Source organism: Falco cherrug, chromosome 1 (assembly GCF_023634085.1).
Source record: "Falco cherrug isolate bFalChe1 chromosome 1, bFalChe1.pri, whole genome shotgun sequence".
Taxonomy (NCBI): domain Eukaryota; kingdom Metazoa; phylum Chordata; class Aves; order Falconiformes; family Falconidae; genus Falco; species Falco cherrug.
Window position 1 is genome coordinate 71,827,480 of NC_073697.1, and position 5,522 is coordinate 71,833,001.

Here is a 5,522-nt window from a genome sequence, read left to right on the forward strand (position 1 = left end):
TGGCATGAGTGGCTTTGTTAAAGTGATCACGTACGCTGGGACTGGCTTGTGTTGCCTCCGTGTGCTTCAGAAGGGGCACAAAGAGGTGACGGTGGCGTTCCTTGGCAGCGCCAGTATGTTTGGCTTGCCCTGACTGGGTAGAGGGTGCAAGAGTGGGCTTTGGTAGCTGGAAAGGTCTGAGGAGGCCTGACGTAGCCTGCAGAGAGTGAGGGCGAGATGTTAGCAGAGGGCGGATGCCAGAGTTTGTTGGCAGAGGGAGTTTCAGCTTGCGTGTGACTTACAGGAGCAGACCTCAGAATGTCACAGGCTCACGGAACGGCTGGGGTTGGAAGGGACCTGTGCAGGCCATGTCGTGCAACCCCCTGCTAAAGCCGGTTTGCCTCGAGCGGGTTGCACAGGGTCGCGTCCAGGTGGGGTTTGAGTATCTCCAGGGAAGGAGGCTGCACAGCCTCTCTGGGCAGCCTGTGCCAGGGCTCCGACAGCCTCCAAGTGAAGGTGTTTTCCCTCACACTCGGATGGAATTTCCTGTGTTTCAGTTGGCGCCCGTCGCCCCTTGTCCTGACGCTGGGCACCACTGAAAAGAGCCTGGCCCCATCCTCTTGACACTTGCCCTAAAGATATTTATGTGCACTGAGGAGATGCCCTCTCACTCTTCCCCAGGCTACACAGGCCCAGCTCTGTCAGCCTGTCCTCGTAAGGGAGATAGTCCAGTGCCCTGATGGTCTTTGTAGGTATAAACCGTGCACCGCAATGTAAAAGGAGGTTGCTCTCCAAGGGGTTTCCAGTGCTGCTAAAACTTGGTACTTGTATCAAACTTGTATCAAATGTGATACACGTGTAACTACACTTGTATCAAATTGCCTGGCGTGGCTTGTACTTAGGAGCATTTTTGTCGAAGGCTGGCCATGATCAACTGCAATCACAAAGTTACCTTTTTCACAGGAGGAGAACCCAAAAATTTCTGGTTGTGGGGTTTAGCTTATCCCTCATTGTGGCAACCTCCCTGCAGGTTTTACGTGGCCGGTGTCATTTCCCCGTCTAGGCTTCTCCGATGTGGAGGGAGAGGCTTCAGCAGAGTCGGGCTGTTGATGTTCTCTGCTGCACCTTCCTCAGATTTCAGCACGTCTTTCTCAGTCAGTTCTCAATCCACCAGGCTGAACACAAAGTCTTTCTCTGAAACGTGAAGGTAGCAGAAATTTTGTTCAAATTCCCACTTGCTGCTGATCTGGATGTTTGGGGGTGAATTCAGGAGTTCCCTTACCACGTTTTCAAAGGGCTTAAAGACACGAGAGAGACATTTTGTTTGCTTTCTGCCCGCCCCCAGCCGCCCAGAGCCCCAGTGGGAGAGCGCGTTTTTCCGCCCCGCACCAAACCGGAGAGCGCTGAGGTGTGAGTGACTGCTTTCTGTCTGCTGTCACCTGACTGCTCAGCGCAGCCACAGCTGGGCCCAGCGCACTTTGCTGGTCCCAATTCCTTCCACCTCGGCAATGCCACTCAGCTCAGGTCGATGAGAATTTCAGGGTTTGATGTGAATGTACAAGAGCGCGTGCTTCTCAGAAAGGGATGCAGGTGTGTATCTTTGTTACCTTGTTTACTTGCCCTTGCAAACCATTCTTGGATCTTGGTAAGGGAGTCTGTCTCCAAAAGTTGGCTGATTTTATCCAGCACCTAGAAGACGTACGGGATAGTGACCATGAAAGAAGAGAAGCTGATTCGTGACAGTTTTTGCATGTGTTTCCATTTAGCCCTAGCTGTGTGAGTGTGGGCTTTATGGCCTAGCCCAAGGTGTCCCATCAGGTTTGCCACAGTGTGAGCAAAGGACGCCAGCCTGCAAAAGGTGATGTTGCATGAGCGCCGTGTACGCGGCACTTCAGAGACACCGCAAGGAAACGCTAAGAGTGTTTACTACGTGGAAAGCCCCTTGCATGTGTCATGCCAGATTGACAGGCTGCTTTTTAGAGAACAAGTTTCAGCTGTGTCGTTCCACCAGTGATTGCCCATAGCAACTTCCAGGTAGGGGAGAGCAACTAAGGAGTAAATGCTAAATATGAAAGCCAGTAGTCTCCCCACGGGGGTGGTGGCGGTGGGAAATCTGGCCATTGAAGTCCCACACCATCCTCAAGAGAACTAGGAACGCATACCGTGATAGGAATCCATGTACGGTAGCCCTCGTGTCTTTACCTTTTTTTCCTGATCTGTGTCACCGAGGTCAGAACTCCCCTGGACGCGAGCACGGTCGCGCGAGCTGACGGATGGGGAGGAATGCTGGGTGAGAGGCGTGTCCTGGAGTCCCACTCCGTGTGCAGGTTGTGCAGAGGCTTGGAATCGTTTCTGCAGAAGCTTTCCAAAAGAGAAAGCAACGTGTAAAGGAGTGGCTTGACTCCATTTCTGCAGCGCTTAAAGGCAGTGTGAAACGTAGGGCTAACACTAGTCCCCAGCAAGGGAGTGCAGCAGAAAACACATCTGAAACTGTCGCTCGCTTGGACAGGAACACCTGTAGGTTAACTGCATTAGGTTAACTGTTACAGCTTCTACTACACATTGCCGAGATTGCAGTACATATCTACGGCAAATGCGTAACGCTGGAGGAGAATGAGAGTGATGCCGGGTAACTACTGGTGGAACTCAGGTGAGGAAGCCATTAAGCCTGCAGCTTGGGGCTAAAGAGTTATGGCAGCAGGAATCCTTTACTGGAATTTATGAGCACAGCTGCAAAGTTGGATCTGAACCTCAGTGTGTTGCTTCTAGAGAACGGTGTCAGCCCAAGTAGAACTGCTGGCAGTAAGTAATCTAAAGAAGCTTTGTGTGTGAGGGGAGGAGGCTTTCTCCTGGGCTTGCTTGTTGTATAGCATGATGTTTTCTCCCCGGCACTACCAAAGCAGAGTAGCGTTAAATATCTGAACACGATACGGTTATGGTTTAGCTGTCGTACTGCTTGTCACCATTTCCCTTCCAAGCTCTCATGTTCTACACGTGGGATGCTGACATCCCTCTTTTTGGTTTTGCGCTGTCCTCCTTAGCAATCGGAGACCATCAATTCAGGTTACAGTGTTGAGAAGTGAGGGAGAGTGTGCTGCAATAAAGAGCCAAGTCTTTTCCTTCCCATTACCTTTCCAGGCACAGTAGAGTTCTTCCCAAGCCTTTCGGGAACATCGGCACGTCCTTCTGGGTGTCCTCTTGGCAGGCTGCTGCTTACAGCACAGACCAGAGTGTTGTTTAATCCTGTGCAAGAAACCAAAGGATACAGTCTTTCCTACAATAAACTCGTGCAGTTAACTTGGCAGGTGATCTCCAAGGAGAGTCTGTGCTGGAAGGATGGAAAAGGGAGGTATCGGACCTGAAGTTTGTAGGCCCTGATACAGGGCTGATGGAACGGTGTGTAAACCCTGGGTAAACCTGGCATACTTGGGTAGGTGGCAGAGGGCCGTAAGCAGCCTGTTAGGGAGGACGGTGTGACCAGCCGCTACCTCAAGAGTAATGGTGCTCCAGGTACGACCTGGAGAGTGGGCAGGTGGGGGGAAGCCCACTCCCTGAGCGGTGCCAATCAGGAGAAAAGTGTCGTTTGTCCCTGTGTCTTCAGAAGAGGCTTGTGGTTTTCAATGAGAGCCGCGGCATTTAATGAAGGATTGGAACCCTCCTTTCTTAGCCAGGCTCAAAGGGATTTCTTAACGAGCCGCTGTTTTCCTGGTGGAATACCAGTCCAACTGGGTTTCACATGGCAAAGCAGCAGTGCTGCGAAGTAGCTGGTGGAGGATTTTCAGCACCTTGATTCTGTTCACATACTAAGCCAAAAGTAGTGACAGCCGAAACAGTTACTTGTTGTCTTGGTGCAAGAGTAGTAGTTGCACCTTGTAAAGAGTTTAGTGCGGCTAAGCTGAGGTTATTGCTTGCTGAGGACAGGTAAGGCTGCTCAGTCAATTGAAATGAAGGCAGCAGCTTTCTCTGTGGAAATGCTCCTCTTAGAAATGGGAAACGGCAGCAGTGGGTATTTTGGAACAAAATGGTGGTTACGCTCACATTTCTCTCTGAGCGTGCCAGGGCAGTTGTCCTGGCTCTCTGTGTGGTCTCTCGGGAAGTCTTACCTGGTATGTGGCGGACCATCCGAGGATGGGGGATGTTCCTGGAGTGATGGTAGTAGTTTTCGCCTGAGCAGCTAAGCTGCGAGTCACGCTGGTTGTTCTTCCCCATGTCGTGGCTCAAGTGAGGTTCACACGTTGACTCAGAATCGGTCTTTGTTGTGTGAACTTGCTGGCCCTCGTGTGCAGCGTCTTTGTTCAGGGCAGGCTGGCTCTTCCGCCGGTGGGCTGAGGCCAAACGCTGGGGGTGAAGTGGAGAACAAGTGAGAACAGCAAAGGAGACGTCCAGGCCTTCTTGGTTTCTGCCTTTCCTAAGGGTTGTGTGCGCAGGGAGGCAGCCCCCTGTCTCTCTCTAGTTGCTATCTGTTGTAGAGTTTGGGTTGTGAGGTTGAATAACAGACTAGTAGCTGTTATTACCGTTATCCTGTGGGGTTTTTTTTCCCTTTCCGGTAGTAGCAGTCCCTAATGTTCCCAGTCGTCTTTGCCTCTGGCACTTGCCTGGCACACTCGGTACTGTAACATCTAAGACTGGGAACATCCCAAGACAGTTGGTTTGTTGAAGGCACCTGGCAAATGTCACATGTGGGGGATGAGCTAATCTGATCTCTTCTGTGATGATCCAGGCTCTAGTTCAACAAATACTCGCTGAGGCACCTGGCTTGGGTGCAAGCGCATCCCCAGTGGAGTGATGGATCTTAGCGTACGGGGAGGTGGCCCGTGAGCCAGCGAAACCCCCTGGGAGGGCAGAGACCTTCCAGGTGCCAGCAGCTCCCACGAGAGCAGCTGAAGAGGTGTGGGCAGGGCCAGGGGTCCTGGAAGCTGCTCTTCACTCCCACAACGTTCAGCCCTGGGGAGCGCTGCGACCGGGGCGGGCAAACAGGAGGCTTTGCAGGGTGGCCGTTTGGGTGGGAGGGCACCTCTTTCAGGGGGAGACATTGCGCTGGCCAAAGGTGAGAGACTTGAGGTACACACAAGCCAGCAACTGGGCATTGTTCTGTGGTCAATGCACAGGTCAAGGACCATGCAGTGGTGGAGCTAAAGATCCTTAGGGCAGCGAGGAGGGTGCACAGCAAGCTCGCCCCCCTGGGATAGCTAACTGAAGTTTTCATGTGAGAGGGTTCTCTTCTTCACTAAAAACTTTCATGGATTTTCTTTGGGAATTGAAACTGTCTTGTGAAAGAGAAGTCTAGAATCTCACTAGTTATTTAGCAACCTCTTTGTATTATATACAATAATTCCTGGTACAATATGTTTGGGGGATTTTAGGGGTGTTATTCTACCCAAATAGCAACTTACGACATGCCTAATATTGAGATTGGTAAAATTAAATGACAACCAAGGATGTTTGGGTTTTACCCAGTATGGTGCACCAGAATGGTGCTACCAGCCGGCACTGTCATTTTTATATTGTAGATAAAATGACACCCCAAACGTTGATTATCATTG

At 51.3% G+C, this 5,522-nt stretch overlaps 1 long non-coding RNA gene across 1 annotated transcript; it reads right to left on the reverse strand.

Moving 5' to 3' along the window:
* Positions 1-614: 614 nt before the first annotated feature.
* Positions 615-2,328, reverse strand: LOC129735801 (uncharacterized). Its single transcript, XR_008731652.1, has 3 exons — positions 2,182-2,328; positions 1,587-1,668; positions 615-1,173 (listed from the first exon to the last, which is right to left on the reverse strand). It is a non-coding gene; the product is annotated as an uncharacterized LOC129735801 (long non-coding RNA).
* Between the last annotated feature and the right edge of the window lie 3,194 nt (positions 2,329-5,522).